Source organism: Agelaius phoeniceus, chromosome 2 (assembly GCF_051311805.1).
Source record: "Agelaius phoeniceus isolate bAgePho1 chromosome 2, bAgePho1.hap1, whole genome shotgun sequence".
NCBI classification, from domain to species: domain Eukaryota; kingdom Metazoa; phylum Chordata; class Aves; order Passeriformes; family Icteridae; genus Agelaius; species Agelaius phoeniceus.
This window is the reverse complement of record NC_135266.1, coordinates 3596082-3610266: the sequence shown is the minus strand read 5'-3', so window position 1 is coordinate 3610266 and position 14185 is coordinate 3596082.

Here is a 14185-nt window from a genome sequence, read left to right as displayed (position 1 = left end):
AATTTGTATTCAGACTAAGAGTTCATTTTCAAAATTGGTTTGTTTTTTTAACTTTGTTTTTTAAATCCAGACAAACTGATCCTTATTTTTTTGTACACCATCATCAAAACCCTGCTCTTCAAAAAAATACAAATATAAAGATGTGAGAGCCTTCCAGTCTAAAACACCCAGAGAGTGGGGGGAAAAGGTTGATATCTCCTTGTTCTTCCATCAAGACAATGGATAAATTTGTGCTAAATCTGGGAATTCAGGGAACTCTGTTGACTTCATTCCTGTGTGGTTTTGTGCCACAGCCTCTCCTGGTTGTTGTCGCTTGTGGGCGGGGCTGAACCACCTGGGTGGGGCTGGGTGGGCGGAGCTCTGAGGGGCGTGGCAGGGGGGGACTTTCCTTTTTCCAGGGTTTTATAGTCCCTCAGATCCATGGGACCAGCTGCCAGGTCATGACAACGATGACAACGACGACAATGACGACAACAACGACAGCGTTGACAACGATAACCATCCCTTCCCTGTCTCCAGGGGTGTTTTCCCTCCCCGCCTCCCACATCACCCTGTCCCTTCTGGAACGTTCTCCGTGGCAGCCATTCCCCAGCAGTTTGCTGTTGTGGTTGGCCCAGGTTTCATTCAGGGGAAAAGTGAAGCTCTGCCTTCCCCGCTGCCGGTGCCACGCTCGCGGATCCCGTCCGCTCCCGCCGCCATCTGCTTTCCATATGGGAACATGCTGCTCTGGTTAGCCAGGGCCCTGCTCTGAAACAAATAAATTGTCTGCTGTCTACTGTATTTCCTTTCAGGCCACGCTCCCCACTTTAAACTTGGCAGCGTTTCAGAACAATCAAAATCCAATCAGCGGCCGTGCTAACTCCGTGTGTTTCATTTCCAGCAGGGCGGAGGAAGCTGGGACTGGTTTGGGCTGAGGGGGACATGCCACAGACCTTGTGCACATTTCCCTCTGCCTGGTACCCAGAGCCCTGCTCGGGTTTCCTGCAGAAAACCCAAGCTCTGTGGATCCAATTAGCTTTCCTGGAAAGTGGAGCAGCTCTGATGGAGAGTGAAGCGAATGTAAACTGCAATTAGCTCGACGTGTTGGAAATTCGCCGGAGTCCTCCGGGGCTGAGCCTCAAAATATAAGCAAAGTTGACAGGTTGCCTTTCTTTAAATGGTGTTTGGGATGTGGTGATTAGCCCTGTCATGTTGGTGTGTTCTGCAGGGCTGTGTGCTGGAGCCTGTGAGAAATAGCTACTCACTTTTCATAGTTTAGGAAGGTTTATCAAACCTTATCAAAAATACAACAGAAGACTGAATAAAGATAAAAGGTTACGGCGCTGGGAGCAAAAGATTTTCCCCACCATGTGCTCAGCCCCCTCACAGTGGAAGTTTTTCCTTTTTAACCCTTTAATCCCTCCCAAAGTTTTGTCCATCAACCCCTTCTTTGCTGTCCAGTGGTGGAGATCTCCTCAAATCCTGGCTGCAGGTCAGATGTCACCACAGTGACAAGCCAGCCCTCCCAGATGTCCCAACCCAGCTGTCCCTTGATAACCACGTGAGGGGGTACAACATAACTATAAATCTATAAATCTTTTCTTAACCTATATACATGATATTTGTCCATTGATTGTGAGAGTCAATCATGGCATTACTTATCTATCACAAGTCCATCAGTCAGGCTCCTTCTGCCTCTGAGATTGCTGCAGCCTGTGGCTGAGTGTAAAACACGAGTCAGGAGGAAATGTGTATGAAGGAGTTTCTCCAGCAGGGCTGCCTGGAACCCTCTGGGATCAGGTTTCTCCCTGTGCCTTTCACAGAATCACAGAACCACAGAATGGTTTGTGTTGGAAGGGACCTTAAAGATTGTTGGAACCCAGGAAATTCCTCTGGCTGCCCTGGAGGGCTCCAGCCCCTGCCCAGGGGGCTCAGAGACCTTGGCACAGAGCCCAAGACCCCTGTGCCTGTGATTTAGCTCTTGGAAAAAACAATTACCAACCTTGTATGAAGAATGAAGAATTACAAGTCAAGAGAGATTAAGTAGAATGATAGTGAATTTATCACAGGGTGAAAAATAGATTTTTGGGGTTTTTAGAATGGGGGTTCAGGGGGCAAGATGGAGGGATCTGGGCATGTCCAGCCTTTCTCCTTCTTCTTCTTCTTGGCCTCCATCTTCTGCTGTGATGGTGGCACTTTTAGATTGGTTTAGAGTAGAAGCTCACTGTCTAACATAGGTGATAGGGATTGGGAAGTAATTGTAAACATTGTACATGTAGTTTTTAGTATAAAAAGATAACACTGCCCTGGGGTAGGCAGTGCCTCTGACTGTCCTGCTGAGCGGGCCTCGGCTGGACAGGAGAAAGAATTTTATAGACAAGGAACAATAAACAACCTTGAGACCGAGAACTGAAGAGCTCTGACTCCTTCTTCAACTGCTGGGCTGGGAAAAGAGACTTTCTAACACATCTTGGGGTCACTGTGAGCAGCTAAAGCCCTGAGAAAAGATAATCTCATTCCACCCCCTGCTTTAGGCAAGGAACCTTCCAGGATCCCAGGATGCTCAGAGCTCCATCCAACCTGTCCTTGGGCACCTCCAAGGAAGGAGCAGCCCCTTTGAGCTGGGTCTATTTATTTTGCCCTGATCTGGGCTAAGAGTTGACAGCTGACACCTGCAGTGCTGAGGTGTCTGGGCAGGATTGTCACCTTCATGGCAGCTCCTCTGTCTGTGCCCCACAGAGGTGAAGCTGTAAGAGGGTCCTGTTGGTGCCTGTGGTCTTGCAGCTCCTCTCCCCAGAGATGGCTTTGGTTCTACACAAGGCTCCTGACCCTGCAAGGAGGGATGCAGAGCTGAGGAAATTCCTTGATGGAAAGCTGGCAGGAGGTGCAAGGTGGTGCTGGGACTTGTGCTTGAATATCTGGAGCACAGAGACCCAGAGCCACCTCTCAGAGGAAATTATTCCTGCTTGGAGAAGCATTCATGTTATGGGAGAAAGGTCAAGTGAACCCTGAAAGGTAAGGCAAAATCATCTAGCACACAGGAAAACCAGTCCTGATCCCAAAGGGATCACAGCTCTCACTGAGGGGAGTGCAGGGAGGAGAGGAAACCAAAACTCATGAGAGAATAGGTTTGGGTTGGTAGCAACGTGAGCACGTGTTTTTCCCTGGGCCAGCCATGCAAGTCAAGAGTTACAAACTCATTTCCCAGAGGTTGAAAAGCAGCAGCAGCCTCATGCCCCAGCCTGTGATCCTGTTGTGCTGCTCCATTTCCCTCTGGCTGCGTGTTGAGAGTAGAACAAAGGGGTCCATTTTCAGATTTTTTAGTGAGAGTTGTAGCCCCTTCCCTGAGCATTCCGTGGTGGGGAGAGCTCTCTGCCAAAGTGCAGGAAGCACCAGCTGAGCTGCTGAAGGTTAATCCAATATTTAACATTCAGTGGGTTGCCAGGAGTTATAAAACCCTTCATATGGTTTGATGGCTGTGTACAGCTCTCCATGGTTACTTCACATCTGCCTTGGAGGGTGATGGATTTGAAAGCACCACCAGGATGTCCGAGGGAACACTGTGAGGCCTTAGGATGGGCAATAAACCGAGATTTGTCATTGTCAGGGAGCTGGCTTGAAGGATGCTTTGAAAAAAGCTCTCTGTGTGACCTGGGAGTGCAGAACAAAGCCAAGCTGCAGGGCATCAAAGCAAAATGCCACAGGTCAGGAAAAGCCAACAGGTATGGGAAGCCTGGAAGGTGACAGCCAGCATGGGGCAAATGTGCAGATCAGTGCTGGGGGAGTGAGCAGGAATGTGTTGGTAGTGTTCCCCCAGGACTGCTGGCATGTGTTCCTTGAGCTTTATTGCAGCATCAGCCTCATTACATGGCTGGGACAATTGGAAGATGGTAATAGCTCACGTCCTGCCAGCAGCAGCCAAAGATTTCTTGGTTACAGAGCATTTGAAAAACTTTCTAGCCAATAGCATATTGCTAAAGCTTACAGGTAATTGTTCTAGCCAGTCACTAAAAGCACACCCACACCTGCTTCTCGCAATGTTTGCTTGTCTTCTTTCTATAAACAATGCACAATACTTCATTATTAAACTTAAAACCTTCTACTATCTTGCTAAACATATTTTTCTGCAGTCTTAAGGTCTGTCTTAAAACTCAAGCTATTGTTTCATGTCCTTGCTTGCTGTACTGTTGTAACTTTCCTGCTTTTAGGCTCTGCAGCTGCAGCTAGCTCCAAGTTTTCTGTTCTTTCTGTTTCTAAAGCCTGATTTTACAGGTTTCTGGAAGTCTTCTTACCTTTACTATTTCCCACACAGGAATATTCCAGTGAAAAGAGATGTGGGACTGTTCTGCTGTGGAGTTGATGCAAAATTTGGCTGAGTGTGGGGGAGGCACCACACCAGCAAAACTCTCGGATCTCCCATGATGTGCCAGTGTCTCGGTTTGGAAAGACAGGAGTCTGCTAAGGAAAGCAGGAGCCTCCCCTGCAATGGAGAATGTAAACCCTCGCCACTCCTCCTAATTGCTGTAAATTTTAAATTAAGGGGCTCTCAGGCAAAAAAAATATGGGAGCAGGAAATAACAGTTCTTTAATAGAGAAGAAAATAAAAGGATAAAATAAACAATGCAGTAAACCAAAACAACACTGCCAGAGTCAGAACCCAGCCTGACACCCTGTGGGTCAGGGTGCTGGCAGCAGAACCATTGGAATTGTGGCTCAGCCCTCCTGCAGTGTCAGGGGTGGCTCTGCTGGAGCAGGGATCCTGGAGAAAGGTGCAGTCTCTGCCTCTGAAGATCCAGTGGGAGAAGAGGCAGCTGCTGTTCCTCTGGGAATGCAGTGCAGAAGCTGTGCTGGTGTTCCAGAATCTCCAGATTATATCCAGGCAGGAATGCTTGGCTCCTCCCTCTGGGCTCACATCTCCCAATGGGATGCTGCAGTTCTTATCAGCCATGCTGGGACATTCAATGGCTGTTATCAGCAGGTGTCCCCTCCCGAGGGAGGAGTGATTGTGAGCACTCAGAGAGAGAGATAAGGCAAACTGCCCACTTGACAAGAGACAGCTGCCATGCAGATGGTAATGGAATCCATCTTGCCTTGCAGTCTGGAACAGGAAGGATGAAAGTTTGACAAGAAAGTCTCACAGGTATGTGTGCTTGGCAGAAAGATTCTTGAATGTAGAGTCTGATGAAGGAATAGAGATGGAAGCAGGTTTTGATATAGAAGAAAAGAATTGCTGGGCCAGTCTGACTGGATAACCAAGGAGGCACAGGGTGTGTTAGTTAGAAGGGGTTTTTATGACTTAGAGCAAAGGATAAACCCACCCCAAACAAGAAGATGTTTTTACCAAGCAGAAAGACAGCACAGGCAAACAAGGCAGCAAAGCTGCAAGTAGAAAAAAGGTCTCAGAATTTTCCACTGCAAGAAAACTGAAAAACAACTTCTAGCTTAAACTGCAATGTACTGACTTTTAGTGATTGGAGAACAGTAACATGAATATGGTAATTACAGTAGTTATGATAGGCTATAGATAAAAGTTAAGGTATAGATTGGTTCTACTGTATTAAGATGCTCAGCAAAGAAAAGCCTATAATGCATTGTAACCAAAAGAAAAGTATATAATATATTTTAACCAAAAGAAAAGTATATAATGCAATGTAACCTAAACTAAGCATATAATGCATTTGTAGCCAAAACCAAAGGGTCTCCAGGCCTGCCTGCAGCTGTCAGCTCTCCCAGACCCTGCTCCCCTTCCTGGTGCCTCTGGAAGGGAAACAGGTGCTGCACACACAGCCTTCCTGATGGGAGATGGGAGATGATGGGAGATGGGAGATGATGGGAGATGACGGGAGATGACGGGAGATGATGGGAGATGATGGGAGATGGATGGGGGGATGGTGCTGGAGCTGTCAGTGGTGACACACCTGGAAGGTGTGAGAGGAGCAGCCCATGGGATCTGTGCTGATTCCTGACCAAAAAAAGCTTTGGGTCAGGTCAGAGATGAGGGAGAGTGAAGGGAGTATAAGGTGGAGTTGGCAATTTGGGGATCCACAGATCAGTAACGATTTGTGTTCAAATCAGACAGCCATAACGGCTCCAACAGGGCTAGTGCCTATAGCTGCTTTTTCTAATCGTTTTTCTTGCTTTGGAAGGAGAACCTTCCTAAGGGATCAGCACCCAGGCAGTTTTTACCAGGGAAACCTTTACCTTTGAAGCGTGAAGGTGTATGGGACACCTTTCAAAGGAGGACAGAAGTCCAGGGAAGTTTGGGACACACGAGCACCTGAGACTTGGGTTTGTCAGCAGCAGTACCCAGAGCCTGATTTATGGGAACTTGGAAACAAAGAGATTTATTTCCTTGTAAACCTCATTTTTTTTCTCATTTTGTTACTCAGTCTTGTTCACCTCCTGGGTTCAATAAGCCTTTTCAAGCTTTTTTTTTTCCCCTGCACCTTTTGAGTCTTTCCAATATTTTCTAAACCCTGGCCCACTTCCTCTCTTTGTGGAGGTTTTTTCTGTTCCTTCCTCATTACCACTGTTGTTTGTTTTTCTCAATTGCCTTGCAAGCTGCTCCTTCCTTCCCTCCAGTTTTCCTGGTTTATTTGCACATCTCAGATTGTTTTTCTTTCTGGAAGGAGAAAACCACAGAGGCTCACGTAAAGAGTTACACAGAATCAAAGGCTTCCATCATCATCTTACTTTGCAGCATCAGAAATCACAGAATCACTGAATGGTTTGGGTTGGAAGGGACCTTAAAGATCATCTTATTCCACCCCCAGCCATGGGCAGGGACATGTCCCATTAGACGAGGTGAATCAGTAATTAACTTCTTCATCAGATGCTTAAATTAACCCTCTGAGTCATCCTGTGCTCAGGGATGTGCAGGGAGCAAGAGGTGTCCTCTCCTCCCTTCCTCACTTTCCTCAGTAGCTTTGTTGGCCCAGGACAAGTATTTCAATAGCAGCAGGTTGGAACAGATCATAGGGGTTAATATTTTAATTTAATTCTGTTTTATTTTTAAATTTACATTATTTTAATTTAGATTTTAATCTGGTCAGGGTTAGAGTATTGCATCTTTGCCATTCCCAAAAACAGAATGCAGAAAGAACAGGATCGGTCTAATCCAACAATCCATTTCCCCTATATTTTTAATATTTTCCATTATGCTTAATCTAATGAAAAGAACAGATAGGAACCATTTTTATTTGTGGGTGAGGAGAGGTGTCAATCTCCTCTGCTGTGTCCCAAGGGAAAGGAGGAGAGGAAATGGCCTCAAATGGCACCAGGGGAGGCTCAGGTTGGAGATTGGGACAGAAAATTTCCCTGGCAGAGTGGTCAGGCCTTGGGCTGAGCTGCCCAGGGAGGTTTGGAGTCACTGGAATTGTCCCAGAGCAGTCTGGATGTGGCCTTGGGGACAGGGATTGGGGTGATGCTGGTGGGGCTGGGGTGGCACTGGATGGTCCTGGAGGGCTCTCCCCACCTTGATGATTCTGGGATTCTGTGCTTAATAATAATAATGATGATAATAGTAGTAGTAACAATAATAATTATGATGTAATTTTTAGGTACTTTTTGTCATTAATTCATTTAGAAAGTGCTAAGCTCAGTTATAAAGCCTGAAGCTGAACCCAGAAATCAAACAGTGTATTTTGAGGTGATTTTCACAGCTGTGGGTTTTCCCCCTGAGAAAACCACACAATTAAAGGATTGAGCTTTTATCACCCTCTCTTCCCTGAGGATCTGTGTCATTACTGCCTGCACAAGCTGATTTTAATAGATTGAAAGAAACACAGAGCAAATCCCTGACACTTTTGTGATGGGGAAGCTGCTGGGACATCTCCCAGCACTGTGTGTTGAGCAGAGCAGAGGGCAGCAATGTCTTGGAAGCAGGAGGGCAGTGTTGCCACGCTGAACGAGTTTCAGTGCTCTGCATTTGAGTTTCACTGCTCTGGCTTGGAGTTTCAGTGCTCTGGATTTTAATTTCACCGCTCTGCATTTGTGTTTCATTGTTCTGCATTTGAGTTTCACTGCTCTGCATTTGAGTTTCACTGCTCTGGCTTGGAGTTTCAGTGCTCTGGATTTTAATTTCACCGCTCTGCATTTGAGTTTCAGTGCTCTGCATTTGAGTTTCACTGCTCTGGCTTGGAGTTTCAGGGCTCTGGATTTTAATTTCACTGCTCTGCATTTGAGTTTCACTGCTCTGCATTTGAGTTTCAGTGCTCTGCATTTGAGTTTCAGTGCTCTGGTTTTGCTGCTCCACTTTAAACCCCTCGGAGCCCTGCAATGGGGACACCATGGAGCAAAGCCCCAGTGCTCCCAGTTCAGCCTCAAATCCCTGCTGGGATCTTTGTGAAATAAATTCGTGGTTTATAACTCACCTCCACAACTCAAAGCTTTTCTTTCTGGCAGCATTTGAAAACTGAGATGTATTTTGGTTTTGTCTCTAGTACAATAATTATTATAATTGTTATATTAATAATTATATATAATATATTAATATAATGATATAATAATATAATTATAATTGTTTTTGTCTCTAGTACAATTATTATTATTATTTAACCAATAATTTTGTTCACATTGTATTCTTCATTTTACAAATTATGCTTTTGAGCAACACTGCTGTTACCATGAGTGTGCTCTTTCCTATTGTTCCCAAAATGAATTCCATAGAACCCCAGAACGTTTTAGGTTGGAATGAACCTTAAAAACTATCTCATTCCACCCCCTGCCATGGACAGGGACACTTTCCACTAGACCATGTTGCTCCAAGCCCCATCCAACCTGGCCTTGGACACTTCCAGGGATGATTTCATGCAGAAAATACATGTGAAATAAAATAGGATCTACTTTGTTTATATACTTTTACCAGAGGTTTCATTTGGGGAGAAAAAATAAATAACCTGCTGTTCAGTGACAGCATTTTAGCTCACTTTAAAAATAATATATGAATTCAGCTAGCAGACCTCCAGCCCATGTGCAGACACATACCTAAGCACCTACCTGCTATGCCAAGGCATATTAAGCTGATTTATTGAATTATTTTGTTATTTTTTTGCTGGCTGCAAAGTGTCAATTTTAAAATGATTCACTTCCTAGAGAAACAGAGAGCCAATATTCGAAATTATTGTTATTGCTGTCTTCCTGCCTCAATTCCCCTCAGTGCTGGTGAAATCAGGAAGAATTTCTGTTTGCCCCAATGATCTGGGCTTGGGCACTCAGAGATCCCATGGACCTGGCTATAATTTCCTCACACCACCCAGGCAGACCAGCCCTGCACCTGGTGAGTGAATTTTGTGGTGGGCATGAAGAATGAGCTCGGAGTTGAAGTGGCAAAAGGTGATTTTCAGCACCAGGTTTTGTCCTTCTGGGCTTGGACGGGGTGCTGGCACCTCCAGGCTCTGCCTGAGTTCAGGGCTTGTGGCTGTGGCTGCTTTTGCAGGTGTGGTGAGGAGTTTGGGGTGACTGGCCTGGCAGCCAGGGCTGTGAGCAGAGACCACAGGGGGCTGTGGCAGAGTAAAACTGTCTGAGGAACTGGGAAATTTATCCACAGGATACTGAGAGAGACCAGAGGTCCATTAAAATCCCAGGGTGCAGACAGAGCAGGGGAGAGAGGGGGAGAGGCAGCACAGCAGCTGCATTTCACAGAATCACAGAATCAATCTTTAGGTTGGGAGAGAGACCTTTAGGAAGGAGATTTTCTGGGCAGGATAATTTCAAGCCAGAAGAAGGAGCAGTGAGAAGGGCAGGGGTGATGGAGAGTGTCCAGAGAAGGGAATGGAGCTGGGGAAGGGTCTGGAATATGTGAGTTATGGGGAATGGCTGAGGTAGCTGGGCAGGGGCTGAGGCTGGAGCAAAGGAGGCTCAGGGGGCCCTTGTGGCTCTGCACAAGTCCCTGCCAGGAGGGCAATTGAGGGAGGGTCAGGCTCTGCTGTTGTGTCCCAGGGGAAAGGAGGAGAGGAAATGGCCTCAAATGGCACCAGGGCAGGCTCAGGTTGGAGACTGGGACAGAAAATTTCCCTGGCAGAGTGGTCAGGCCTTGGGCTGAGCTGCCCAGGGAGGTTTGGAGTCACTGGAATTGTCCCAGAGGAGTCTGGATGTGGCCATGGGGACAGGGATTGGGGTGATGCTGGTGGGGCTGGGACTGGATGATCCTGGAGGTCTTTTCCAACCCTGATGATTCTTGGTTCCGTAATTCACTGTTTGAGCTGCAGGTACTGCCTTTCCCCACAGGCCCTCAGACAAGATTGTTCATTTTCCTTTGCTTGTGTCCCACAGGTTTTAAGGTCTCAGTGTCCATGGTAACCCCAAGGTTCCCCTTCCCCCTTGGCTGCTGTTTGATGTAAGCACGGACTGAACCCTTCCCTGAGCTGGGACCTTGCCCTGCTGGAGATGAGTGGCTCCACTGAGTGTCCCTGCAGGGCTGATCCAATCCCATCATCCCATGGGGAGATGCTGCATTGCCCAGGGGAGGAGCCAAGCATTCCTACCTGGATCCAATCTGAGGTGCTGGGACAGCCCAGCAGCCTTTGCCCAGTGCATTGCCAGAGGAGCAGCTTCTGCTGCCCTGCATTGCCAGAGGGAGCCCAGGCCCATCTCCAGCAGCCCTGGAGCTGCAGAGGAAAACTCCCCCCTTGTGCAGGATCCCTGCTCCAGCAGAGCCACAGCTGGCACTGCAGGAGGGCTGAGCCCCCATGGGATGGGGCTGTGCCACCCCCTGACACACAGGGGACAGGGACTGCTCTGACTCTGGCAGTGTTGCTTTGTATCACTGCATTTTTTTTTTTTTTAATATTTTCTTCCCTAATACAGAACTGTTATTTCTGCTCCCATATCTTTGCCTGAGAGCCCCTTAATTTTAAAATTACAATAATTCAGAGGGAGGGGGTTTACATTTTCCGTTTCAGGGGAGGCTCCTGCCTCCCTTAGCAGACACCTGGCTTTTCAAACCAAGACAGCAGCCCTTCCTTGTTGGCGATGGAGAGAGACAGGGAGCCTGCTGGTGATCAGGATCTGATTTTATTGTGGGATACAAACACTTATATTCAATTTTAGGGAGACCAGCAATGTGTACTAAAATGATTAGGTTACAATCACATACACAAATTTTTGCATACAACAACATCTCTTGCTTGCAGAGTTTAATGAGATTTTCTTTTTCCAGTGAACCTGTCTGATTGAATCTTCTTGCAGTCCAGGTCTAATTTTCAAAGTTCCCTTTGCTTTTGCCAAGGCTTCCCCTTATCAAATCTCTGATGTTAACCAGCTCCAAAATCCATAATCTGTCTTGTGTCCCCCAGCATTCCAACACTTCCTTATTCTGCCCCCTGAAGTAAAACACAAATTCTGTGTCCCTTTCCCATGAGGACCATGCCAACAATTAATGCCCAGAGCAGCTGGGGCTGCCCCTGGATCCCTGGAATGTCCCAGTCCAGGTTGGACACTGGGGCTGGGAGCAGCCTGGGACAGTGGAAGGTGTCCCTGCCATGGCAGGGGTTGGAGCCCTGGCTCCTCTGTGGGAGCTTACAGCCTCTCTGATGGCTTTGCTGTATTTTTGTGTGTGTGTTCTTTCTGGTGTGACCAGCACTGGGCCCATGGGCTGTAAAAAAAACCCCATGGAAATAATGTGTTTCACACTGCTGGTTATGATTTTTTGGTGCCTAACATCCAGTGCTTTGAATAGCAGTGGTATTTTCGAAAGTGTGTTTAAAGTAGGGTGGGGAGACACCTCCTTTTAGTGCTGCAAATTTGACTTTCTCTAGAGAAAGAAGAACAAACAGCTCCACCTTGCAGCTGTGGAGGATGGGAAGTGCTTTGCAGTGAGGTTTGGACTGATGGGATGTGGATGGACAGGAGGACATGAGGAAGGCAGCTGGGAGAGTTTGTGGGTGCTGCTGCTGGCTGAAACCCAGTCTGAGGACCCTGCACAGTGTTTTGCTGCCTCCTTGTTCCCAGGGAGGGTGGTGGGACTGGTCATGCAGATCCCTCAGATCACTACTCATCTGTGATCACATTTCTGAGCTTTTTGGTACTTTCCCAAAAAAATTGTGAATGGCCCATCCCTGAAAGTGTCCAAGGCCAGGCTGGACGAGGCTCTGAGCAGCCTGGGATAGTGGAAGATGTCCCTGCCTGTGGGAGGGGGTTGGAATTTTAAGATCCCTTCCATCCCAAACCATTCTGGGATTCTGGGAAATGGACAAGATGTCCAAAGGGCTTCATCACCCAGAAATAGGAAAAAACACACCATAAGAAAGTGAAAGGGGAAAGCAAGCTGTTAATTTGTTTAATTAATAAAATATATTATCCATAAAATCATAGAATCACAGAATGGAGGCTGAGGATTGGTTTTTAAATGCAGATTCATCATCCTAAAATTCAACATGTCCTCTCAAGGACAAAGTTTTGTATTTTACTGATAAATCTTGTCAGTCAAGGGTTGCAAAGGCCCTACACCAAACCCAGGTGAGGGATTATTTATTTTCACAGTTGCCATTTTTCTCAGTTATGTAGTACTTTATTGAGCTTTGTGAAAACTCCAGTTCTAATTCTCAATTCTCCTAAGGCCTGACCTTATCTTCTGCTTCTGCAAAGTCACAGAAACAGCATAAAATTCACAAAATCACAGAATCATTTAGGTTGGAACAGCCCAGAGCACTCGGTGCCACCTCCAGGGGACACCTGCAGGGATGGGGACACCAAAGCTCCCTGGGCAGCCCCTGCCAATGCTTGTGCCCACCCTAAAATGGTTTCCAGTTCTGTCAAAAATCAGTCTCCGAAAGGGAGAGGTTGTGCCACCAATCCTCCTGCCTTTTAATTGTTAATAAATCACTTCTTGGATGTTATTTTAGGAGACTCAGTGTTTGGGTACACGCTGGAAGAACAGAATTTGCTGTGCAAGCACAAACGCTGAGGGAGAGAGAAAATAACGTGCTGCAGACTGGCTGATTATTTGTCACACAAGCAAATCTGTATTTAGAGAGCTCCATAAAAAAAAATACAGTTTCCATAGTGAAAAGTGAGAACACCCACCAGCGTTAGGCGGTTGGGAACAACCATTTTATGTGCAAGCAGGAGAAACATAAAGAATACCCTTCAGTTTTCCTAACCACTGTTTTCCTTGGACCACGAGGCAGGCTGAATGTTCTTGGGAAAACTGGAAATTTTTGTGCTGGAGGATTCAGATCCATGTCTTTCATTGTCACTGGCTGAGTGCACGTATTTACTCGCAGGGCACTTTTATACAGTGTGATGGAGACATCAAGCTGGAGCCTGGGCCAGTATTCTGAAAATAACTCACCATTTGGGAGGAGAATAAAGGGTGTTAATCTCAGCTCCTTGGCTGGAACTCCCAGTAAAGATTTTACTTCTCCTCTCCCCAAGAATAGGAGCAGTGTTCCACAAGAAATAATTCATATTCTGAGTGTTACTCCATATATAAAATTTCAGTGCACCAGCACACAACTAATCCTTAGAAGGGAAAGCTGCCCTCAAAAATCCAGGCAGCTCCACGGTGCTTAATGCACATGGACTTGAATGATGGGCAAAATGTTGAAAGAATTAAGTTAAATGTATTTCAGGGAGGGGGGAAAAAAAACATTAGGAAAACTCTTGGGCAAATCTTTAGCAGATGGCAGACAGCTTAATTGCTGTGGTAAACTTGTCTGAGATTTCTGGAAAAATTTGGGTGCTGCAGTAATCCATGGAACCCAACAGACCCAGGTTCCAGCAGCTCAGAGCAAAGATGTGCACGTCTTCATCTTGCTTAAATTTCACCCAGGGTTTTGGGGGTGGGTTTTTCCTGCCTCTTTTTTTTTCTTTCTTTTTAACTCCTTTTAACCAATTAAAAAAGTTGTGCATGTATTATTTGGGCAGGGAAGAAACAGGGGTGTCACAGACATATTTTATGAAAGTCTTTTTGCTAGGATTTTTCTCCTGAGGAGCTGAGAGGCCTCAGAAATGAAATGTAAACCATGACTATCTGATAGCTGTGGAATGTGGTCTGGAGATGGTTTACTAACAGGTGCATCTTTGATTGGTCTCATGTGAATTGTTTCTACTTGATGACCAATCATGGTCCAGCTGTGTCAGACTCTCTGGTCAGTCACAAGATTTTTATTATTCATTCCATTCCTTTCTTTTCTAGCCTCCTGATGTCTTCTTTCTCTATTCTTTAGTATGGTTTTAATCTATCATTTTCTTTTAATATAATATA